The sequence below is a fragment of the Artemia franciscana genome, chromosome 8 (genome assembly GCF_032884065.1).
Source record: "Artemia franciscana chromosome 8, ASM3288406v1, whole genome shotgun sequence".
Taxonomy (NCBI): domain Eukaryota; kingdom Metazoa; phylum Arthropoda; class Branchiopoda; order Anostraca; family Artemiidae; genus Artemia; species Artemia franciscana.
Window position 1 is genome coordinate 33,487,377 of NC_088870.1, and position 27,263 is coordinate 33,514,639.

At 35.3% G+C, this 27,263-nt stretch overlaps 1 protein-coding gene across 4 annotated transcripts in view; it reads left to right on the forward strand.

The window, feature by feature from the left end:
* Positions 1-27,263, forward strand: part of LOC136030324 (transcription factor dcp-66-like) — an 84,516-nt gene that overhangs the window by 10,555 nt on the left and 46,698 nt on the right. For 2 of the 4 annotated variants that reach the window (XM_065709227.1, XM_065709224.1), the window contains exons 2-3: positions 14,009-14,356; positions 18,992-19,190. The gene's annotated coding sequence lies outside the window, so the exon portion shown is untranslated. Of the gene's footprint in view, positions 1-14,008; positions 14,357-18,991; positions 19,191-27,263 lie in introns of those variants that run through there. The other 2 variants (XM_065709225.1, XM_065709223.1) reach the window with 1 other exon arrangement.

Genomic DNA, 27,263 nt, shown 5'->3' on the forward strand with positions numbered 1-27,263 from the left:
GAATCTCCGCTTAAGTAGTGACATTGATGTTAAAATTCTACTATACAGAAATAAATTCAATAAAATCTGAAAGAAGAATTTAAAATTAAAAGCGAGAATACTGTTAAGTTTTGGGACCACATTGAAGTGAACATTGATGTAATCTTAAAGAAAGAGGTAAAAAATACAATAAACTAAAAGTGTAAATGAAAAGTCATTGTTGCATTCGCATATCTTTGAATCAGACTTGCGCGCAGGGTACCATTTCTCGAAATCTTCAAATTTTAACACTTTTTCCAATATATTCACCACATAATTCACCACTTTTCTGCTTTATCTAATTTGTTTCTCCTGCGAAATGCTGTCCCCAAAAAGAAATTCTCGTATACCCATCTGCTTCAAATGTCTGCACGAAATGTAGTTTTAGGACCAGATTATGACTTTAAATTATAATTCTGGCTGCACCCTTAGCCAGAATTCGAGTTCAGAAAGGATTAAAACAGATATACAAGGTTTTGCGAAGCCTTGGTTTGCTGGACAGGCAGACACGCATTAGTTTCTGTGTTTTATCTTGCAGGGGGGGGGAGTAGATTCTCAAAAATTAAAACAAATTACATGTACAATATTGGGTAAGTAGGAAAATAAATATTGAAATCGTCGAATTTTGTGTCAAAGGCGAAAGCTTCTTCAAAACGAAGTGGAACTTCTCTATTATAATGCCACCCCCAACAATCTCTTCGTTTTCCAGTCCCTCCCAAAAAATTCCCAAGCTTTATTTCCTAATTTCACTGGCAACTTGGGAAAGACATGTAGTAACACCCTGAAAACGGAAACTAACACAAAGAGAAGTATATTTTTATGTGCTTAGAAAAGAAAGAAAAGTGAAGATTTTGATGTGAGTGAAAGATAACAGTTTGGAAATGTCAATCAGAGTTCGGAAGTACCGAAATCTATGGGACGTCGTCTGACATTAAAGTGTTGTGTTATCCGTGTAAATATGTCCCAACAGGCAGCGTCAGTGCATTTTATCTTGTCAATTTATATTGAATTTATTTAATTCTTTCACGGCTTCCGTATTTTTCATGATTAAAATCTCGCAAAAAAGAAGAAACATTGGACCTAAGAGTAAAAGGGCAGTGACACGATAATAGTTTTATTCTTAAATTTTCGATGTTACGCCTTAAATTGGGTATCCTTTTCTTGGCACTTGGAAAACTATAGGTTCTATCACTATCTTAGCTCGATAACTATCTACCTTGGTTCTACTGCCCTAGCAATGATGTATGGACGGATAATAGATAGACATATCTATTAAAAAATAAACTAGCATCATTTTTTTTATACAATCCTAATAAAGGGGGGGGGGTTAATACCAGGTTTGCTTCTCATTCAATTGGACTATCTGTCTTGGCTTTTTCTATTATTAGCCATGACTTGATGCCATTTGTTCTATGACGAACAAATAAATTGAACAACTTATAAACAGATAAACTAAGTGAACAACTATAAACTCAGAATTTCGTTTGTAATTAGAAGACACGGAAGGCTTTGTCACCCTCATTGGAAATTCGTTTTACTTATGGGCAAGATTGAAGAAGGAAATTTACATCAAAACTTTTAAATTTTAAGTGAACTCTCTCTGAAAATAATCTAGTGAATAATTCGGAAGTTGATTATTTTGTGAATGACCAGAAAAGTTATTTATTTTTTTGTGTATGAGCTAGCTTTAATTATATTATTTTAGTTATTCTACTGGTGACAATTGTTGTATATGTGATCGAAATATCTGGAATTTTGTACCCTTTTTTTTACTGTCTAAATAAATAGGTTTATCCCCGTTTGAAAATTTATTCGTTCATTGTTAAATTTTTTTTATTTGTTATCAGAAATAATGTTTGACAGCCTCAAGTCATTAGTTGATCCGAGCTGAATTCTCTCATTTGAGGAAAAGAGAGAGAGAGGAGTGACATGAAACCTATTGATCTCATTTGGTCCTTCGGTCTTGAATTATTCTGTGAATCCCTTAGTATATGTCTCTCCCCAAGTACCCCTTTCTTCACCTACTGCACTCTTGTTCCCAGGCGAGTAAGATCAGAGGAAAGTACAGTTTGGTTTCCACCCGCAAGATGATTTTACAAAATTTTTCACTCGGAAATATTCCTTTGGTTTGGCGACTAGCAACAAACTTAAATACTAATCAATAGTCTAGAAACAATGGGATTAAGCTAAGTTTCTTTTAGGTGGTTTTTCAAATAGTATGGTTTGTCTTATAATTTTTTTTTTTGTGGACAGTGAAGAATTGTGGAAGTTACCGAACTTCTTTGTTTACAGTTAACATGGAATAAAGTTTGACTTTTTGTCGCAATTTTTTGTAAAAAGACAAACGCAAATCATTAGGAAAACAACTTAAACTACTAAGACCTTCCCAAAATGACCTAAAATATAGATGCAATCTTCTAGTTCTTACCTAGCGATTTGGCCGCACACAGATAATATTTATTAGTGGATATTTACCCGCCCCCCCATAGAAGACGAAGAGAGCTTAAGAGATGCTAGATTGTTTTAATGTTCGGAAAAAAACCACATTCTGCTGTTCTAATATATGAAATTGTATTACCCCTCCTCCCCCCAAAAATGTTTTATGCTTACCTCCTCTGGAAAAATTATTTTATTCCGCATTTAATTATCTGTTTACCAAGATTGTGATATACAGGTGTATGGTTAGAGCTGTGGCTTTGGGAACATGTGCCTCCTCAGAATCAATTTGAGTGTTTTTCTGTAAGTTTCCCCCCTCTGAACAACCTACCTACGCGTATGCCTATTGCGATATCATCAATTAATTACTAAAGTCACCAGCCTTGCAACAGAATAGAAATGGCCCGTTCTCTGTACTAATTAGGTGCTCATATTGCAAAATAACGTGTGTAATACATAAGGAGGAGGCTTGAGGAGATACCTTGAGAACTTCTTTGAGAACAGGAATTGCGCACTATTTGTTCCTAAACAGTTGTTTTAGCTCGTAATTTATAACTTAATAAATGTTACATATTTAGAATTAAATGGGTAATCTATTCCAGTTTCAAAAGTAAAATATGAGATTTTTCATATAATCTACACTGGTAAGATAAAGACAATGATTAATAGTTAAAATATTCCTTTTTTTTGGATGAATCTTATTTGCCGAATGTGCTGACTCCTCATGCAGCTACTAATATGTAATTACCGAAATTGTTGGTACGTGTGGATGGGGTTGGGTTCGGGTACTTTATCCTTACCTAATCCCCAAGATTATTGTTATTTTTCGTATTATTTGCTATGTTTTACATGCAATTCGTCTCGTTTTCTTAAGGCCACCCCCCCTCCCGTCATCTCTGAACTAAATTCATGCGTGGACGCCTGATGGCCGCCAATCTTTCAACAAAATCGGAATGACGGCTTATCTATCCGGATAAATTGTTCATTTTGTATGGAAGACAACTGCAACTGTCCTTTACTACCAAACCGAGCATTTGCATTTCCCCAGTTTCCAAGAAAACTGCAAAACGATGATTTTTCTTTTTTTGGAGTGGAACAAATGAATAAAGATAAAGAATTTCAATATATTTTCCATAATCTGTTTGTTTCTCGTCTTTGCGGGTAACATTCTGTTTGACGTGGATACGTTTCGTCACTTGAGTGTGCCTGTATCCGTTTTTACCCCCTGCAGATACTAGTTCGTATTTCAGGAATTTTTATAGATCTTAAAATTCTGACTGCCTCATTCGACTTGCCCTGTCAAGGTTAGAGGAGGTACATCCTTACCTCAAAGTTGCATTTTTCAGTAGATACTAGGTTTTGGCAAAGGAAAGCCGATTTCTGTAAACCATAGGGAGGCAAAAGGGAACTACCTCACCGCTTGAATTAAAAATAGCAGTTCGGAAAGTTCCTTGAAGAATGGCTAAAGTTGTCTTTTTTCTTTTTTCTTTTTTTTAATGGTGAAAAGTATTTTTTCAGTGATTGCTTTAATTATTTCTGTTTTATTAGGCTAAGTGGCTATAGTTCAATAAATATTTGTATAAAATGAACTCCTTCGAGAACAGAGGGCTGTGTGCTAATCTTTTTACACAGGTCTTTTGGTAGCTTAAAAATAGATAAATGGCGCGTATTTAGAATTTAAAAAGAATATTTTTTTCAATTTTACTTTAAAATCGTTTCCATAAAAAAAGTTTTTCTAAGAAAAGTAAAGAACTACGCCAAAACCTAAGATGAACAGAAATAAAATCATAAAATAACGCATAGCCTACTTAAAAAGAACAGAAATTATCGTTAATGAATAAATGAAACGAAAGCGAATTGAAATTACTCCAAAAACGTGAATTACTCCACAGAGGAAGTACTTTCGACATGATTGAGAAAACGAACCATGTAGGAAATCCCCCCTCCTCGGAAATTTTTTCCTGGAAATCTCATCCCTAGTGTAAAGTTGTCCCCCGGGGAATTCGCCCATGGAGAATTTATCCTGCAGAAATTCCCCCATGGAAAAATTCGTCAGATAACTTCAATCCCGCTGAAAATGTTTCGCTAGAACTCCATATATTAAATTTTGTCGGCAAAGACAAAGTAAGACAAATAAAAAGAATTTCATCTAGGAATTTTGGCCCCTTTTCCCAGGGGCTGTGTTGGGTCTTATCCCCAAAGATGTTGAAAAAAATGGCTATCTCAAAGCTTTGATCCGACGACTTTGGGGAAAAGGGGTGAGGTAGTTATGGTAGCCTCCAATCTTTTTGGTCACTTTAAAAAGCCACTATAACTTTGGTTTTTCAACGAAATGGGCCCTCTCCCGATCTTCTAGAATCATTGGTTCGATACGATCACTTTTGAAAAAAAAACTTTCTTGTGGCAAAATATGCAAAATTCCATATTTTTGTATATAGGAAGTTGAAACCTCTGCACTAGGTTTCTCTGATATAGTGAATCAGCTAGTGTATGATTTTTATTAAGGTCGCTTGAAATTTTGGAGGTACAAAATGGCAGAAAACCCAACTTTCCCATTGAACCGTCGGTACACGCATTATAGAACTGTATTTTATGTCCCTTGGTATTTACCAATTGACATATAGCGATTGCAATTTCTGTCGATCCGTCTGTTGGTCCCGGTTTTGCTAGTTTGGGCACTTCCAGATAAGCTTGGACGATGAAATTTGGCAGGCGTATCAGGGATCAGACCAGATGAAATTAGAAAGTCTTTTTCCTGATTCGACCATTTGGGAGGGAGTGGGGGGACGGTTAATTCGGTAAAAATAGAAAAAATGCGGTATTTTTAAAATACGAACGGTTGATTGGATCCTAATGAAATTTGATATTTACAAGGATACCGTGTCTCAGAGCTCTTATTTTAAATCCCGACCGGATCCGGCGACATTCGGGGGAGTTGGAGGGGGAAACCCGAAATCTTGGAAAATGCTTAGAGTGGAGAGATAGTGATGAAACTTGGTGGGAAGAATAAGCACAAGTCCTAGATACGTGATTGACATAACCAGACCGGATTGGCTCTCTTTGGGTGAGTTGGGCGGAGGGTTAATTTGGAAAAATTAGAAAAAATGAGGTATTTTTAACTTACGAACAGGTGATCAGATCTTAATTAAATTTGATATTTGGTGAAGCTCTTATTTTAAATCGCAACAAGATGCGGTGACAGGGGGGGGGTAGTTGGAGGGGAAACCGGAAATCTTGGAAAACGCTTAAAGTGTAGAGATCGGGATGAAACTTGGTGGGAAGAATAAGGTAGGAAACATGTCCTAGATACTTTATTGAGACAACCGGACTGGATCCGGTCTCTTTGGGGGAGTTGGGAGGGGGTTCTAGTTTGGGCCCTTCCAGATAAGCTAGGACGATGAAAGTTAGCAGGCGTATCAAGGACCAGACTAGATTAAATCAGAAATGGTCTTTTTCTCGATTCGACCATCTGAGGGGGAGCGAGCCAACAAGATAGTTGAAAAGAATTTTATTTGCCGGTAAAACAAATATTTGTTCTTCTTAAGTATGGCTTGTGGTCTAGGGGTATGATTTTCGCTTAGAGTGCGAGAGGTCTCAAGCTCGAATCTCGAACCATCCCAAATTTTACACGAAGAAGATCCGAAACTAGACGCGTGATCAATATAGCGATCACTGAAAGTTGGCAGGCATATCAGGGACCCGACCAGATTAAAGTAGAAATAGTTACTTCCCCGATTTGACCATCTGGGGGGGGAGGACGGTTGATTTGGAAAAATTAGAAAAAATGGGGTATTTTTAATTTACAAACGGGTTATTGGATCTCGTGTCTGAGAGCTCTTATTTTAAATCCCAGCCGGATCTGGTGACATTGGGGGGAGTTGGAGGGGGAAACCAGAAATCTTTGAAAACGCTTAGAGTGGAGAGATTGTTATAAAACTTGATGGAAAGAAACTCTTGGCTCTTCCGACCTCGTTACAAGTGCCATATGAATTGGCTCTTGTTTCGTTAGTTTCTTTCAGCTTAGCGTGAGACAAGACAGAGTAGCGACAAGCATTGGGTATAGTTTTTGGACTGTGTGAAGTTACAAAGCAATTCTTACTACATAATATGAGGAATAATTGCACCTAACACATTAGGCATGCAGAACCGCTGTACATTACCCCCCACCCCCACCTAATGTGCAAACATACAGTCCAAATTTGTTTCTAAAGTATTATATTTTTATCTTACTTTGTTGTATTTCATCAAGATTTAGCGTCAGAGAAATATATTAGAAGAATATTAGGTAGTGGGTATATCATACAAGTACCGAACCGTCTTTCCGGTCACTTAAAAGGGGCCATGTAACTTATAATTTCCTTTCTAATGAGCCCTCTCCCAACGCTCAAGGACCATTGGCTCAATATAACCAACCCTGGTAAAAAATTAAATAAAATGAATAAATAACAACAAACTCGCATCCGTGATCTTTCTTCTAGGAAAAATTCTGCATTTTTTTAGACAGGACCATGAAACCTCTACAGTGGGATTTCCTCTACAGTTTCCGTCAAGATTACTTTCCTTTTTGAGGAGTTTTTACCCCCTTTCAGAGACAACGCTATAGCGTTGCCTATAGGAAAGGCTATACGGCTCCAATGTTTTATCACTTATTTATTTTTTTTCTAGAGGCACTTCATATGGAAGGGGTCGTCGCATAAACCTCGGAGGGGGCTCATTCGATTGGAAATCGGAAGTTCTAGGGCCACTTTTAAGAGTCAACTGTAATCGGAGGGTAACTACCTGCCATGTCCTTTTTTCCAAAATACACCCAATAAAAAATTTGAAATAGCCATTTTGTCAAAAATAGCCCAAAGATCATATAACGATAACTCCGATGTCGACACAACCCCCCAGAGCCTGGGAACAGGAGTTGTAAGTTATGCCCTGGGGCATATGTGGTTTTAATGGAAGAAATGCTTGTATAAGCTTCAGAGAAGGCTCATTTTTATTGGAAATTGAAAGTTCTAGTTCAGTTTTTGAGAGTCAAAAGAGATTGGAGGGAACTAAATCCCCCACGCCCTTTTTTCCCAAAATGCATCTGATAAAATTTTGAGATAGTCATTTTGTTAAAAATAGTTCAAAGGTCAGATAACAAAACTAAGGTGTCGACATTAACCCCCAGGATCCGGGGGGCAGGTGTTGTAAGCTATTCCCTGGGGACATCTATGGTTCTTATGAAAGGGATGCTCGTATAAACTTCAGAGAGAGCTCGTTTGCTTGGAAATTGAAAGTTCTAGTTCACTTTGTAAGAGTCAAACGAGATCTGAGGGAAGCTAGCCACCCCCGCGCCCTTTTTTCCCCAATCCCATCCGATGAAAATTTTCAGATATCCATTTTGTCAAAAATAGTTCAAAAATCAGATAAGAAAAACTCTTGTGTCGACGCAACCCCCAAGGCCTGAGGGCAGGCGTTGTAAGTTATGTCCTGGGGTATACATGGTTCTTATTGAAGGGATGCTCGTAAAAGCTCTGAGAGGGCTCGTTTGCTTGGAAATTGAAAGTTCTAGTTCACTTTGTAAGAGTCAAACGAGATCAAAGGGAAAATAGTCCCCCCATGCCCTTTTTTCTCCAAAACCATCGATACAAATTTTGAGATGGTCATTTTTTAAAAATAGTTCAAAGGTCAGATAACAAAAACTCTCGTGTTGACACAACCCCCAAGTGCCTGGGGGCAGGCGTTGTAATTTGTGTCCATGGGACATATATGGTTCTTATGAAAGGCAGTCTCGTATGAACTTCAGATAGGGCTCATTTGATTGGAAACTGAAAGTTCTAGTTCACGCTTTAAGATTCAAAAGAGATCCGAGGCCAACTAGCCCCTCCACGCCCTTTTTTCCCCCAAACCCATCTGATTAAACCAGGTAAGAAAAATTCCGGTGTCGACGCAACCCCCTAGGTCCCGGAGTAGGCGTTGTAAATTATGCTCTGGGGGCATATATGGTTCTTATAGAAGGGATTCTCGTATAAACTTCGGAGAGGGCTCATTTGAACACAACTCCTTAGAGCATGGGGGTAAGTGTTTTAAGTTGTGCGCTAGAGGTTTACAGAGGTTTTGCGCGCTTACAGGGTTTTATATGTAAGGGGTGGTCGTTTAAACTTTGAAGGTGGGTCATTGGATTGGAAATCGAAATTTCTAGTTCACTTTTTAAGAGGCAAAAGAGATCCGAGCGCAACTAGCTTCCTGACTGTTTTTTCCCCAAATCCATCTGATACAAATTTTGAGATAGCCATTTTTTTTAATTGTTCAAACACCAGATAACAAAAACTCCGGGTCGACATGACCCCCAGAGCCCAGGGGGCAAGTGTTTCAAGTTGTGCCCCGGAGGCGTATGAGGTTTTTATGTAAGGGATGGTCGTAAAAACTTTGAAGGGGGCTCATTTGATTGGAAATCGAAAGTTCTAGTTAACTTTTTATGAGTCAAAAGTTGACAGAGGGTATCTATCCTCCCGTGACACAATCACCCTCTTTTCCCCAAATGTATCAAATAAAAATTTCGAGATATCTAGTTTGTTTGAAATAGGGTTGTAACTTATGCCGCGGGGGCATATAAGATTTTCATAGAAAAGGTGGTCGTATAAACTTTAGAGGGGACTCAAATGATTAGAAATTAGTAGTTCCAATTCACCTTCTAAGAATCAAAAGTAATCCGATGGTGACGAGCCCTCCCCTTCCGAACCTTCTTTTCCCCAAATGCGTCCAATCGAATTTTTTATATAGCCATTTTATTCAAAATAGACCAAAGATAATATAATAAAAACTCCAGGAATAAAACAGCCCCTCTTCCCAAGAACCAAGGAGCAAGTGTTATAAAATGTGCCCTTGGGGTATATAAGCGATGGTCGTATAAATTTCGGAGGGGGCTTATTCTATTGTAAATCAGAATGTATAGTGCCCTTTTTCGCCAACTGTATCGCATCAAAATTTTGAGATAGCTGTTTTGTTCAAAATAGTTTAAAGACCGAATAACAAAAACTTCGAGGTTGACACATTCCCACAGATCCCGAGGGGAAGTGTTGTAAGGTATGTCCCGAGGTCATATAAGGTTTTGTGTAAGGGGTGGTCGTATAAACTTCAGTGATGGCTCGTTTGATAGGAAAGTGAAAGCTCTAGTTACCTATTTAAGATTCATCGGCCCACCCACCACGTTATCCCCCCGCCACGTGTTTTCCCTAAATACAATCGATAAAAATTTTGAGATTGCCATTTTGTTTAAAATAGTCCGAAATTCAAATTACTATAAATCAGGGCTTAGAAATCCTCCATAGCAACCGGACTGGGGCAAGAATTGTAACTTATGTAAGTTTTGAAGTTCTTAAGAATCGAAAGTGATAAAGAAAACGAACAAAAATTAATACAAAAACTTTCCGAAAGTTCCCCCCCCCAATTCTTTCCAAAAGAATTTGGGTTATGCATTTCAAATGAATGGTGTCTTCCCTACAAAAAAAGAGTATGGCTACTGCCCGTTTCCCTAACGGTAAAATTATCATTCTCTTACTTAAATAACTAATTCTCTTACTTACGTGGCTAGAAAGTTCTGCAAAATAACTTACCTTTTTTTATTATAATAATTGAGAGAAAAGAATTCAGACACAAGTGAGAATTGGATTAAGGATTCTTGTTGGACCACAGTCGTTTCCAGGGAGTAGGAGGTATGTACTTCTACTGAATGGTGTCTTCACTACAAATAATAGTATGGCTACTGTCCGTTTCTCTAACCGTAAAGTAGAAAGCCTACTGTGTATTTGACTCTACTAAAAGGAATAATATTTAGAAATATTTTTTTTTTGTTCTTATTACAACATAGAAAATAAATTGCAAAAACGGAGTGGCGAAAACGCTTGGGTCTAGAGGCGTCAAAGCTTTAAATCCGGCCTGGGTAAAACAAAATCTTGAGCTGGCCAGCTTTCAGCAATTAATATCAATATATATCCAATATTCAGTTTAATTTATTAGTTCTTACCAAAACTGTTAATTTATTTGGATTAAAAAAAGAAAAAAATAGGGAATTTTGAAAAACTTAAAATTTGGCAATCAAAAACGAACTGAAATTCATTTAAAAAAAGCTTTTCGAAAAAGAAGTTTTTTGAAGAAAAGTAAAGGCCATATTAAACTTAAGGTCAGAAGAAATAGAAACCTACAATAACTCAAACTTAAAACAACCAGAAATTACTTTTAAAGAATAAATGAAACCCGAAACGAATAGAAATTAAATAAACCATCATAGCAAAAAACATTCAACAGGTGCTAATATAAATGAATAAGTAAATCTGAAAATGAGTAAAGCTTAAGTTGAATATGCAAATGAAGCATAAAACGAACAAAATATTTTGCTATTGAGGCATAAATGAAACCCAAAACGAACAGACAATTATATAAACAATCGCAGCAAACAAACAAACAATAGTTACTAATATAAATGAGTAAATAAATCTTAAAATGAGTGAAACTTAAGATGAATTTGGAAATCCAGCTTGAAACGAACAAAAAACTCTCCGAAGTTTGGTTTTTGCCTCCTTCTTTCACTGTATAAGTCTAAAACCTACTGTGTCATTGGCGCTTTACTGAAATCGAATTATATTACAAATATTTTCTTTTGTACTTATTACAACATTTAAAATAAACATAAAAATTACAGTAAATTAAATTTTGAACGGATGAGCTTTCAGCAATTAATATCATATATAAAATATTTCGTTTAATTTTATTAGTCCTTTGCAAGACTGTTCAAGACAAATATAGCTCCACTGCAAACAAGAGTTTGGATACTTCCCCCTTTCCTAACTGTAAAAGTCTAAAGTCTACTACGACATTGGTGCTTCACTGAAAACGAATGATATTACAAATGTTTTCTTTTCCAGTCATTGCAGCTTTGAAAAGGAAAATGAAATTACAGTGAAATAAAACCTTGAACTGGTGATCTTTCAGAAATTAATGTCAATATATAACAAACATTCAGTTTGATTTTACTTGTACTTTTCAAGACTGTTCAAGGAACATGTAGTTTTCATTTTTTTTTTCGCTTGGCCTCATCTGGTCGACTATAAATGCCCATTTAGTAGCCGATCTTAGGCAAAACGAATTCTGTCCTATATTGGACGTTTTCAATCAAAGCAACATTCCCTCCATGGCTTTTGTCTTCATTTAGGATTCTTTGTCTCTGTCTACTTGCACTGAACTCCAAGCCAATCGGAGAAAAAAAATTGTTCGGCCTGTTTCAGGTGTCACGTATCAATACAACCAATCTTCAATTTTTTTTTCTGATGAAGTTTATCTGGCCCTGTCTACCTGTTCTTTAAGTTAAAAGCCTATCAGAGACGAAACAATGTTTGGGCCCGTTTCTGGGCGTCACGAACAGATGCTGCTAAATTTAGTTTCAAATTTGTTTTCTGTATAGGGGTCCAGCTAGCCAAGAAACTTATAAAAGATAGTTTCTTAAACCATATTGGCCTACCATAGTATAAAGAAAGAAAATGATCAAAAGTAGGGTTTTTAGACCAAACGAGAATACTGAAAAAACTCACAAAGCGAATATTTCGAGAGAGGAACCGCCTCTCTTCTTCATCGCGAACAAAATAATATATACAAGGAAAATGCCGAAGAAAAAAAAAAAAAAATTAAGACAAATAAAATTCAATACAAGCCAAAAGTATTAAAAATGAAAATTAGTTAAATTTTTGGTTCTAATTCTTATAGTTTTTGGCTTTTTTTGAATTTTATTTATTTTGACTTTCCGCGTTTCTTTCGTTGGTTTTTTCTTCGGCATTTTCCTTTTATATATTATTTTGTTCGCCCTGAATAAGAAAGGTGATTGTCCTCTTGAAATATTCGCTTTGTGTGTTTTTTTTTCACTATTCTTGTTCGGCCTCAAAAACCCCGTTTTGATGTTTTTTTTTTCCTTTACAAACAATCCATTGGAGCGGCAAAATTTAAGACTCCGTTTTTGTACACCTCGAATCTTCAAGTATCTAGGTCTTTTGTTATTAAATAAAAGATTCCGAGTTAACTAATTGGGCTGAACACAAGTATCACGAGTTTTAGGTGATCAAGACAAAACTTCGGGCCCATTTTTGACAAAAACAAAGCTTTTTTGAGTTTTTTTGTGCATAATGATCCCTCTGATCCACTCCACTTGGCCCTCCACTGTCGTTTGAAAATGTCAACTCGATCTCCCTTACTATACCTGAGATAATGTAGTTACGGTATTTTGTTAACATATGGAGCCATGATCACGTTTGCTTTACATCGCTATTTCACCGAGCATAGATCCTTGTCCGACAAGGGGCGTGGTGTCTAAAATTTTAAACAGATTATAACCCAAAATCTATAGATTCTTTCTTTTTGCACCCTCCCCCTGAATCAAAATTTAAGGTTTGAGGCCTGCATCCCCTTTCTCACACACTTGCTGGAAGTTTCAACTTGATCCTCAAAACTGCTACCAGGTTTTAGCGAAACACTTTTCGTCTCCTGGGAACTCTCTTATTTGTTTTGACATTCAACGGTGAATAGACTACAGGTCCCAAAGAGGCTTATAGTGCAAAGCGTTTAGATGGATCGAAAAAATTAGCCCCCCTCTACTCCTCTCCCAAGTCCAAATCTGAGGCTTTTTAGCCCCCCCCCCCTCCGCTACAATCTCTGAAAGCTTCAACTTGATACCCTTGATGCTGTGATCCAATATCAAAATTATAGCTCTCGGTCTGGCAATAAACCTTTTAGCCCGCATATACTTACAGAAAATCCTTCAGCAACCCTCCAAAAAAAAAAAGAAATGAAAATGCATACAGTACCGAGAGAACGTTTCGGAATATTGAGAAAATAATGCGATATAATATGCCTGCACAATTACATAAAAACCCATACAAGTCAGAACGATTAGAGAAATTTGAAAAATATATATATTCTCCAGTCATTTATAATTTGTCAGATTGGTTTAACTTGTAATATATCAATGAAAGTATATTATCAGATAGTTAATCAAAACTGGTATTCTATTTCTACAATTATAGTCGTATATATTTTCGACTATTTGATTTAATTTTTATCCTAACTAAAATATTAGACAAATTTGAGATTTATGACATTATTTTAAAATACTAAGATTTTTAACGCAATAAAAATAAGATTTTTATTGTATAAGAATGTACAAGATTTATGAAGTTTTTTTTCGTAATCTTTACCAAACATCTCTTACTTCCCATGCCATTCACCTCATTGTTATTTTTTTTTTAATTTGTCTAACCCCCTCCTGCACGAAATGCTACCCCAAAGCACTCCCACAAGTGTCTGATTCTATTTATTTTGCCATTGCCTAGACTAAATCTAAAAAAGCTTATCATGTCTCGAAACAATCAACGAGTTAAATTTCGGATTTATACGATTAAAAATAATCAAATATAATAATCACGCAGTATGTAATAATAATGAGAAGGATAAGATAGATTTGAGACAGAGATGTATTATCGAGTCGTTTATAATTAGGCGAGCTGTTTGAGGTATTACTTGAAAACATTCTTTACAGGAGATTGTCCACCCATCGGAGCACCCCACCTGCCTCCCACTAAATTCACCTCCTGTTCCGCAGGCAAAATGGGAGAACAAAACTCGAAAATTCCCATCTCGCTTTTCGAAACAGTTGAGCCGACACCACATCATCAATGTCAACCAATTCGATTAACTGGGATGCGTTTTTGGCTGTCTCTTCCGACTTCCGATCTGTTTGCAGTGTGAATGCGTGTGTGAATAAGTTGTGAATTTTGGGATATATTGAGTGACCTGAAAATTGTGATTCTGAGCAAGGATATTAATCTGTAAGATAGATTAAATTACAGAAGTGGTTTCGATTAAATTGGGATTCCGTTAACCCAAGGTATGCTATTTTTTTCTCTTCTTTTATTGATGTACATTTAACATCATACTTTTCGTTTTAGAGATCATATAATCTATTTATCGAAACCATAGGTTAAGAAGTTGGCTGTTTCATTTATTAGCCTGTTATATTTCTTGTAGACTGAGTATAGGCTACTCTTGGGCATTTTGTGTGAGAAAAGTTTTATTTTACTTCGTATGTTTTCAATCAGCGAGTAACCCTGGATATTTAAATGGATCTTAATCGGATCAAAACATTTTTTAGGCATTGATCTATTATCTGGACGACAAGGCATTGTCTACTTAAATATGGTAAAATTCTAGTTGAAGGACTTCTTACTATCTCAGAAAGGGGTTAGGTTAGGAAAATGAAACTTTCAGGGATGAGTCTACAGGCTAAAGTATGTCCCGGGAAGGTATTTTGAAATACCTACCTCCACTCCTTCTCCCTCTAGAGGGCCCTGACCTTTGATGACCCTTAAAAATATGTGTGTTATAAAAGTGAAACCATGCAAAATAGATCTTCTGCTTGAATGAAGTACAACAAAATTGTTTTCAGCTTCACAACTTTGCTCAATCCTAATTTATAAGGTTTTAAAGATATGCAAATACATTTCCTAAATTTTGAAAAAAACAACAAAACATTGATATGGCTCAGAATTCTATTCAAATGACAGGAATTGCATTTTCAGAACTATAGGAAGAGAAAAGGCAAATGGTAACTAAAAATTAAGGTAAAATGATGTTTTGTCAAAATTTCAATAGGTGCAGACCTTTCATGTAAGCGAATTTCAGACCCTCTTGAGGGGGAAGGGGTAGAGGTGGGTACTTCAAAATACCTTCCCGGAACATACTTTAGCCTTTAGACCCATCCCTGAAAGCTTCAGTTTCCTAAACTAACCCCTTTCCGAGATAGCCAAAAGTCAATCAACTAGAATTTTACCGGTAATAGGCATACCTTATGTCTGTGTAGGTTAGACATTCCTTAGGCAATAGCATTAAACTTGTTCCAGAATGTTTTATTCCAGCCTAGCCTTTGTCACAAGGAATTTGATTCCCTTAGTCTATAGTATTGGTTTCTATGTAACTCAACGCAGTCCTGTTAAACAAAACACTCATTCAACTAAAACCCCGTTTAATTCAACTTCCATTTAAGTCAACCTCCTTGTTAAATACAACCCTTATTCAAGTCAAATCCATTTAACTACACCCCCGTTTAGCTCAGCCCCTATTCTACCCCTCATACCATCCCACTAACCTCACCCCCAATTCATTTCATCCCGGCAACACACTAGGTTAGGTTATATTAGCTTGAATGGGGTTGAGTTAAACGCGGTATGAGTTGCCTGGGGGTTGAGTCAAACGAGGGTTAAGCTAAATAGTTTGGGTGAAATGTGGTGGTTCAGTTAAACCGGGGATGAGTTAGGCTACACACACGTTTCAATTATTTTCTCTGTTTTTTATAAACTAATCTAACTTGCGGATAGATCTTAGTATTGCCTGCAATCTGTAACATGTTTAAATTCTTTGATCACAATGTAATTAAAAAAAAAAAATTAACAAAGAAACTAGTATACTTTTGAAGGCTATGTAGCCGAGAACTATAATTGGGGCTATATAGATGGGGATTATGGTAGGGACGTAAGTGCTGCGGTGCCAAATATTATATTTAGGAATAACTTTAAATGGTTTTTCTCTTTTATTGGTGTTGTTGCTAGTCCAGACGAGGTATCTTGCACAAAGAGTACAAATAGCGAACATTGGTATAATCTAACCAAATCTAGTAAGAACAGTTTTCCTTTGGTTACTAATTCCGATATCTTTCGTTTTGTGATTTTTTTTTGCTGGCTTCTAACAGAGCTCAGTCCAACTATCACTTATATGTCTTTCTGAAAATAAAGAACAATGGGATTGGCCTATGAAAATCCGTCTCAGAAATAAGCCAATGAAATTAAAGCACTTTAACATGGAAATAAATGATAGATAATCTCTCTCTTTCTTTTGGACTGAGCCTAAGAACACCTGTAGTTCCGTACTTATTTCTCGATTTGAGCTGCCCTCCTTTGAAATGAAAAGTAATTACCCTGCTTAAAAATACACACTTCTATCATTTAATGGATAAATAAGCCATAGAAAATATATTTACTGAAGATGACCCCCCTCCAGTGGCGTCAGTTGAGAGGTCATGTGCCCCATTCATTTTTCGCCCTCTGAATTCTGAAAAATGCCTTTTTTGGGGGTTGTTTTCATTGAACAATGTGTTTTTTTTGGTACTTTCATTGAAAATATTCACAAATTTGCCACCTCTAGATTTCGAAAACTTCACCTCCCCTGCTAAATTTTCGCAAACTGACGCTACTGTCCCCGTCCCCATAGAAAAATACTGGCTATAGGTCTAGTGGATGAGAAAAGTTATTTGTGATTTCTCCCTACACATAAAAAATACTTTCAACTAAAATTAACTCTGGATTTTTTTTTGCTGCTTTATGAAAAATATATTAGGCTGCAGCCCAAGGCTTTTCAGGCCTGACAGTTTACTTTTAGGGGTGATCAGCGTGAAAAATATGGTGTGTAGAAATTTTACTTTTGAGACGTTGGCAAACTTCAAATAAACCTTTTGTGTCTCTGCTTTTTATCACGTGTTTTTATTCATGTTAACATTCTTCGGAACACGCCAGTTAAATGATCAGATTTCTAATACGAAACAGAAATTGACTACAAGAAAGGCAAATAAAGAAAAAACAAATAAAAGAAAAAAAAACTAGAGAAAGAAACGGCTAGGTTTCGGCTAGATAGCAGCTTTCCAATGGTGAAGTCAAGTTTATTCCCAATCGTACAAATCATGGCTAAAGCTTCCGCCAGTTTCCGCCAGTTAAAGCTTCCGCCTGATTTCTAAAAATCAGAGTTGACGTAAAAGGAGACCACGAACTGTCTGGGGGGGGGGAGTCTTAAATAGCGACGAAGACCACACTGCCTTTCCATATCTAACAAACACAACTTGGGAACAATAGCATCCTTACTTCCACGAAGTTCAACCAGGACTTTTTTTTATTATTTTTTTTTTTTACCTAAACTAATAAAATAAATCATAAGTCAATTCTCCCCATAGGATAGACGTAAATAGCGACGAAGACCACACTACCTTTCCATATCAAACAAACACAACTTAGAAACAATAGGAAAAATTTTCAAGACAGAGGAATTGAATTCAGTGAATATTTCAGCCCTATGTCGAAGGGCCGTCTTCAGCACAACTCCAGAATGTATATATATATATATATATATATATATATATATATATATATATATATATATATATATATATATATATATATATATATATATATATATATATATATATATACACATATATATATATATATATATATATATATATATATATATATATATATATATATATATATATATATATATATATATATATATATATATATATATATATATATTTCTGGTGTTGTGCTGAAGACGGCCTTTGGACATAGGGCTGAAATTTTCACAGAATTGAATTCCATTGTCATAAAAAAATTTCCCTATTTTTCCTAAGTTGTGTTTGTTTAGGGGAGTCTACCTAGATTTTTCAATGGTATCAAGATTTTTCAAATAATTCACTGTATTTTTTGTTTATTTTATCCGTTTTTCCCTTCCTGAAATCGACTCCTGCGGACAATCGTGGTCGAACGTAGAGAGGGAGGGAGGTGTTTGGCCCGTGCACCCTAGAAATCTTCATTTTCTTCTATTTATCCTGCAATTCTCCGTTAAATTTTATTTGTTACTTCTGTCGCTTGAGTTTTTGTCAAATTTTATACTCCCCCCCCCCTTCAAGTAAGTTCCTATGTGCATAACGTCATGAAGTGGCACCCCCTATTTGATTTAGCAGAAATGAAATGTATTATTCTGAATTTATTCTTCAATCAAACGAGTTGATCAGATGTATACTTTAAAGTGCTTGCTCTTAGAATTCTAGAAATGTTGGGAAATATCACGAGTTACTTTATTTAGCTTGTTTTGTAGTATATGTCTTGCGCAATCTGCGAAACAATTATGTTTGCTTGTTACAACTTTCAACCTTGCTCTGTATATATATATATATATATATATATATATATATATATATATATATATATATATATATATATATATATATATATATATATATACTACTACTACTACTACTACTACTACTACTACTACTACTACTACTACTACTACTACTACTACTACTACTACTACTACTACTACTACTACTACTACTACTACTACTACTACTACTACTACTACTACTACTACTACTACTACTACTACTACTACTACTACTACTACTACTACTACTACTACTACTACTAATAACTCACTGCAGCACCAAGCCGCCTGAGGCCAACACAGCCACGCACGCTCCTCCTCCAACCTAATCTATTTAAAGCCTCCCTCTTTACACCCTCCCAGGAAGTTCCCATTTCCTTTAAATCTTTATTTATGACATCCTCCCAACCCAGACAAGGACGACCTGCTTTCCGTGTAGCCCTAGACGGTTGGCCAAAAAGGACAATCTTCGGTAATCTGTCATCCTTCATCCATAGAACGTGGCCTATCCATCTCAACCTTTCTTTCATTATAGCCCCAGAAAGCGGGATTGAACCACACTTTTCGTACAACCTACTATTTGAAATACGGTCAGTCAGCCGGGTACCCAGAACAATCCGTAGGCAATTTCTCTGGAAAACATCTAGTAAATTTTCATCTGCTTTTCGGAGTGCCCGTGCTTCAGAGCCATATTTGACCACTGTCATCACTGTAGCTTCCATATTCTAATCTTGGTATGTAGACTTATCTTTCTATTCTTCCAAACTTTTTTTAACTGTGAAAAAACACCCTGAGCTTTAGCTATTCTACTTTTAACATCTTCACTGCTCCCACCATCTTTACTAATAATACTACCAAGGTAACTGAAGCTCCCAACCTGATCAATCTTTTCGTTGCCTAATGTCACCTGTTCATCTTCACTTATTCCTAGCCTTAGTGACTTAGTCTTCTTAACATTAATTTTCAAGCCTATTTTAGCACCCTGAACTCGTAAAACCTCTAAAAATTCATTCATTTTGCTCACACTTTCATCTAATATGCTTAAATCATCAGCATAATCTAAGTCCAGGAGCGTTCTTCCTCCCCATTTGATTCCATGGTCTCCAATTGCCTTTCCTGTGCTCCTTAAGACGAAGTCCATCAAAATGATCCATATAAAGGGGGATAGAACACAACCCTGCTTAACTCCTGATTTAATACAAAACCAGTTGCTAACCTCATTTCCTACCTTAACCGCAGCAGTATTATTCTCGTAAATAGCGCAAATCACTTTAATGTATTTTTCTGGTATACCATGTAACGATAAGATCTTTGTTAACGCTGTTCTATCAACAGAATCGAAAGCTTGCTCATAATCGATAAAACTAAGGACCAAAGGTGTTTGATAACGAAGGGACTTCTCAATTATTAACCTAAGAGTGAAAACATGGTCGACACATCCTCTACCTTTTCTAAAACCGCATTGTTCTTCCCTTAAAACTTTGTCTACAGCATGTCTCAGTCTAAAAAGTATCATATTACTCAGTAATTTGCTACCTACAGAGACCAGACTAATGCCTCGATAATTACGACACTCACTCTTGTCACCTTTCTTATACAGTGGTTTAATTAAGGTTTTCCTAAAATCATTGGGTACTTCCCCTTTTTCAAAAATCATGTTCATAATCTTCAGTAGCTTATTCCTAACCTCCATATTTAAGAAACTCATTAATCATACTATCAGCACCTGGGGTCTTATTATTTTTTAATCCTTTTAGTACTGTCGCTAATTCTTCCTCACTAAACAAATCTCCCTTCACATCCAAGGTATCACGAACTTTTTCATTTTCATCTATATCTTTTCCTGCAACTGTATCTCGGTTTAGCACATTCTCAAAATGTTCCACCCATCTTTCTTTAACTTTTTCCTTATCACTAATTGTGGCCCCATTTCTATCTTTAACCGGGACTAGTCCGGATTGGCTACTCCCTTTCAATTTATTAACATGCCAGTATAATATTTTACTATTATGCCGTCTAGCCGCATCTTCTAGATCCTCAGCAATTTTATCCATCGCCTCCACTTCACATCTCCTTAGTTCATATTTTAATGCTTTCTCCACTTTCTTTACATTCCTTTTGTTTTCATACGACCTATCACTCAGATAATTCTTATACAAACCCTTTCTACTCTCTATTAAACCAAAAGCTTTTCCACTAGTTGCATAATATTATATTATTTTCTAAATATATTATTTATATTATTTTCTATGTAATATCATAATATAAATATCATATAATATAATATATGTAATATCATAACATAATATATCATAATCATAATATTATATTATTATGAAAATATATTTCATAATATATTATTTTCACTAGTTGTATAAATATTCCTAATTGTAGTCTTAGCACTCTTCCCTAGGACACCATCAGCAACTTCACAAATTGTATATATATATATATATATATATATATATATATATATATATATATATATATATATATATATATATATATATATATATATATATATATATATATATATATATATATATTAATCTGTTCGTAACCAGGCTAGAATCCATTCACATATCATTCGGTTCATCCTATTCTTTTAGTATAGCAATTCTAATATGTCTAAAAATAGCAATATTCCTATATATCTACTTTTACATCTGGATGGTTGGAGGCGTTGTGCGGCCGGTAGGTCCGATACCAATTCCATCCATGTGATATGATTATTTTTTTTTTATGTGGGATCCGTAGATTAAAAAAGTGAAAAAAGGAGTTGTATGCGGCACCGGACACCCATTATCCCATCTGTAATTGCCTTAGCAGCACCCTATGATATTATCCAGTTGATCAGGATAATGTTGACTTTGCCTAATATCTATTTATTTACTTAACTTTTGTATACGGTAACAATTCGGTTAGGTCTTGTTGGAATTTGTAAATTTTGCCAGAATGAATAAATAAGGAAATCCAAATTGAATCAGATAAGTTTTTGGACACTTTAAACATTTTTTTTTTTTATAATCTGGATGATCTTAATAGACCAGTGGCGTAACTGGCAGGTGATTTGCAGATTTCTCAAGTATCTTAATTTGAATCTCTGGCACAAGGATTGGGATATTGCCAATTGAAAACAGCGAAGAAAGAATAAAAAGTAATTTTTACTGTAAGAAAAACCTGTTCTTATCAGAGGATAAAACACTATGTTTCCGTAAAAATGATTATTAAAAAAATTTATAAGAATTTGGAGAATTTATGGAGACAATTTCGTTAGTTAGGACTGGAGTTATACTATAACTTCTGCGAACACTTGTAAATAAGTCTAATAAAATTTGGTTTTGCAAATCTAATCCTTAAGTTTGGGGTGGGATCTAAAGGGTGATGGAAAATGCTTTTTATATCTAAAGTAAGGGTTTATATAAAAACCCAAGTTTTGTGGGACTTCAGCGCACCTGCATGCCACGTGTTCGATTGCAATAATACTTTGCAACGAAAAGCTTACTGTTTATTTTCGGTTAGCAAAACAGTTCTCCTTGCGTGATTTACATTGCAAATCTGGCTCTTGTACATGCCTTACGGCTGAACTAAAACCTTCAAATTCATTTTGGCTGATCGTTTGTGTCCAAGAGTTACTAACCGTAGAAATTCATATTTTGCTGTTTGATTTTTTCTTTTTTTTACGGATAGGTTTTCTATTCTGTAGAAAGTGTATTCTAGGAGAGAAAAAAAAATATTACTGATGGATATAGATCAAATAGGCAAGGTCACCCATATTCAGGGTTTGGGAGCTAGCCTCTAAAAAATTTCTTTGGAGAGGTAAAAGTTTAAAAAGGAAGAAAAAAAATTTTGCCAGAAAAAGCGTCATATTTGTCTCGAATATTGCGATGCAAGGAATTATTGTATATATTAGCTGTTACTTTGTGGGATGGGATGGGGACTGCAAAACTAAGAGCTCGTTTACAATTAGGGTTAAGTGTTTTTTGGGGTTATAAAATCATTTATTTAGTTTTGGTGTAGGAGTTCTTTTTATGGTCCAAAGGGTACTTATCTTCTCAAAAACTAAAAACTAGACTCGTGAAAAATGGATTGGCTATATAAAAACATTTTCATTTATATAAGAATTTTGTGTGAGAATGTTGCCATTTTCTAATACGTCTGACAACCACTGTCATTTCTTCATTTATCTTTCGTAGTAATTTAACACATTATTTAAATTACCCTTTATTTCAATGGATTCCAAGTATTGAATCTGAAAAATATATGTTTGATTTGTTTTTAGACGTAATTACAGAACTTTGAAGATACGATGCTAAAAACTATAGACGAGACTATCTTTTCTAAATATAAAAGAAATTTTAATCTGTGGCGAAATCAAGATCTCCAGTAATTATGTTTTATTTCAATATAAAAAAATTCACTGAATCGTAAACTTAAGTCCCTTTTGAAAGAAATTGCAACAGTTTGTTTTTTTTTTAGAATGGCTTATCTTAGAACTAATAGAAAGGTTTAGATTGTAGATAGTTCTTCTTTGATTAGTCCTAGTTGTCGGTGATAAGGAAGTTTTGTAATGCTTTCTAATTGCCTGTTAAAGATTTTAAGATATATTTTGATTGTGACTCTGTATATAATAATTAACCTACGGGAACCATCTCCTTCGTTGTTGCGTTTTCTTTTATTTATTATTTTTTTGTTAAATTAGTTAAAGTCTTGTAATTATGATTTCGATCAAATTTTGATCCACCTATGTAATATCGCGTTCGATGCAAATCAAGGGCACATCCAGGATTTTTTCTAGGGGGTGGGGTCGCAAAAACCCTAAAAAAGAATCAAGAATTTTTTATATGCATTTTCATTACGTTTTTACGTGTCGAGTAAAGATTTGATGGAGGGGGATTCAGGCCCCGGAGTCGGTCGTATGCAAAATCGTCTTTATATCCGTTGCGCAAACACCAAGTGGGTATTTTCAGCTGATTTTCATATTAAGCAGGCTCTTCCTCCTCCTCCCCCATACACTCTTCGCTAACTCCACTTTTGCTTGGAATCTGGAATATGTGGGCCTGTGTTTGGTATTGTGATCAAAAACGTTGCTTTTTTCCACTAAATATTATTTTTTAAAATAAAACTTATCTTTTATCAATAATAAAGACAAGCTATTGTTATAAAAAACTCATTTCAGAAATTAATTTTCGAAATCTTCTTTTTCTTCGTGGAACGCCCTGTAACTTACAACAATATTAACAGTGAGGATTTGGTTTATAGATTGTGGAAGCTCATTCTTTTGTTGCTTGATTTTTAAACGGGTTGATTAGCGTATGTGACATGATGAGAAATTTGAGGGAAAGACTGTTTTCAAGCGAGTCCGCTGGGATGGGTGGTAAAAGGAGGGAATCTATATATTTGGCAGATGTTTCCAGCCAATCGCTCAATTTGATCAAGAATAATACCGATCCTTGAAAAGTTGTGTGTTTCCGGGGAGCCGAGTATTTTTCTTTATTCTTATTATAATCTTGCCCATGTTTTTAGCCTTTATCGTCGCGCATTATCAGCTTCTTGATTTTTATTTTTTTTTTTTTAATTTGGATAGGCACAATCAGCTAAAATGATTGAAAAGATGATGTTTTTAAAAGATGTTTTTATCTTGAATGAAAGAAGTCATGACAAGGACAATTTTAATATGAAAGCAATTGGTAAGACTAGCTGAGCCGTTTTGTACTTTTTTGGAAAACTTTTGAGCTAAGTGCTCAAATTATGGTCTGGCAAGGGATTTTCAAATATCTACGTTAATCCTTCCCCCCTCCAAGGTATTGAATTTCATCAACTTGGAAGAGCTTTGCGCTGAGCCAATAAAACTCAGAATTCGAGATCCGAAATATGAGATCGGAAAGGTATTTTCAACTTCATATCTATATTCTCTTCCCATGTGCAAGGCTTGAAAAATTCTAATAAAATCGGAAGTTTGAATCGGCTCAACTCCTTAGAATCGCCTTACCGCCTAAAGTCCAAGGAAAGCAGGGTCTAGGCTAAAGTCGTGAAATACTTTATTCTTCTGAAATGTAAAAGAGACCCTGGAAAATTGCGGACTTAACTGTATTTCCTTGGAGTACCTTTGGAGAATCCAAATTTAAAAAAAACAAGAAATGATTGAATATGCTCAAGATTAGAAAAGGGCACTTGAATTGAGATTCCTCTCATTTTAAAGCTACCCTATTATTCTACTAATTTTTAAAGAGACATGTACCACAATATGGTTTAGGCCGAAGCAATTTTTATTCAAACGTCAAGAAAAAACTTGCAATATTTCTTTCTGAACTTTACACTTTAGTGAGTATTTTGTGACACAATATACAATGTACTTTTTACTTTGGGAGCGTTAAATTACTTTTATCACAGATCGAGAGGTAGTAGGCTAAGCTTCTAGCGTTTATTTTTTATTTTTGTATTCCAAGATGAGTTATTATTAAATCGGTGTTACAGACATATAAAATCCAAAAGGACCATTTTACTATTGTAATGTTCTCACTATCATTGATTACTACAATTTTTAAATATTTTTATTTGTATTGAGTAACATTTTAGTCATTGTAAAATAGATTTAACTGTTAAGACAAGTATGTTTGGCAATATGCTACTATTGTATTTTGATATTTTCCATGTAAGAAGATGACGAATAAAGTTTGCTTTTTTTACTGCCAGAATACCGAGATCTTTCTGTTCTGGTCAGAGATATGTTTTCGTTTTTATCTTAACACAGAGGAACATATCGCTGTACTGTAGCAGATTGAATGGACTGAACAATTATTTGCGAGGGCTTACCCACTTTCCTTTACCTAGTCTACATCTCCAGCGCCATATTTGCCGCCACGCGTTGCAAAGTCCTCGCAATGCTTGGCACAATTCCGCCGAGCTTGAAGTCTGCTACCTGGTGTACGGGATTTCTGAAAGCCGATGACCCCTCGGCTATTCACTTTTTACATTGGAGGCCCAATTTTGTAGGAGCCAAAACTTCTTAATTTAATTCAGCGTTTCGAATATCCGAGATGTAGACTTCAGCACTTATGCAATAGTGCTCACTTTCGATGGGGGTTTGACAAATGTGCTTTAATACAACACAATCCCTTTAATCACTTAGGCAAATGACAGTACTAAAATTTACATATGCATCAATTTTTCGTCTAAAGCGCGTACGTTTAATTTTATTTTGACGATTTGACGAATTTGAATCGATTCAAAAAAAAAGATAAATTTTATGAAAAATTGGGTAGATGTTGTGATTCTTGGGACATGGAAGCCTTTCCTAAGTAGTCTCTGGTCTTGGATAACCTCTCATTGAAAAACTTAAAATAGTCAGCCTTCACAATAAGGCTGTTGATATACACTTAATCATTTGTTGCCATTTCCAATCTCTATCTATTATTTCATTTGTTCTGGTTTTGCTGGTGTTGCAATATGGTCTGCTGATCATGTGGTCATACTGAACATGGTTATGCGAAATGTTTGATTTGAACGTAGTTAAAGTGCCCAAAGAATAAACGTTATCACTAGAACTTAGTAAGGTTAATACTGATAAACTATTGTTGATTATCATTTGTTAGCAAAAAGCTAGAAGATTGTTGATTCCTAAATTCAACCAGTAAATCCTAGGATTTACATGAGCATGGATAAAGCTAACCCCCACAAATTTAGGAAGTAATTATGTTTTGGGGTATCACCAAACCATTTGCTTACTCATATGGTTAAAAGTTCAAAATTTGCAATTAATTTAAAGGCACAATAGCCATACTTTCTCTTTATTCATGCAAAGTTGAAAGGATACAGTTTACTAAGTAGGTAGGCCTCCAAATGCCTCTCCGAACTGATAGACTATTTGAATTACTCTTACTCTATGTCTATCTACCTTAGTACCTTGCCCTAGGATGGATGATAGACTATCACCAATGAGTGAAATTAATTATTTTTATGCAACTTTGAAAAATTTCAGTTAGCTATACCTCTCAATATCTTTTTCTTCCTCAGAAGAAGGGGGGATAATTCCCCCTGTCTATGTGGTCCATAGTCTTAGTGAATGCTAGGATTTAATAAAGGACTTATTAAAACCTGGAAAGGAATCATTTATTTGTGCTTTTCAGACTTTTGCCACTTTTGTTTCGATCTTTTCTAGGATTCACCATTAGGAAATATTGGATTCACCAATCTCGGGCTTTCGCATAAAAAAGAGGCCGCATCTAAATGTCACTTCGGGCATGACTTTTTATAAATAATATAACTATAGAATATCAACGGTAAAGTGCAAGGCATATTGAGCATTTATCTTTTTCTTGGGTTTTCATGTGACCTTGACCATACCTGTGATGTTATTTAAGGGCATTTTAACACGAATGCCTAGGAAGGGAAAAGGCTAGGGTTTGACCTGAAGCTGTTTATTTTTTTGTAAATCTGGCATGTTTTCCAGACTTCCAGGCCACTGTATTTAGGATCTTTTCCGTTATACCATACGGGTATTAAGTTCAAACATAAGTGATATATGATATAAGTACTTGGGAAATACATAATTTTGGCTATATATTTGCACATTAGGGGGGGGATTAAAGTAAAATTAAGTGCTTTTAGGAATGATTAAATCAATAAAAAAGTTTTTTCAACTCAAAGTAAGGTGTAGCATTAAAACTCAAAACGAACTAAAATGATTCCACATATGAAGGGGCTGCCCTCCCACTCAATACCTTGCTCTTCACGCTAAATTTTTCTAGCACTTTTTAAAATGCTTCTTATTCTAGCTGAACTGCCCTTGTGCTTCAAAAGTCATT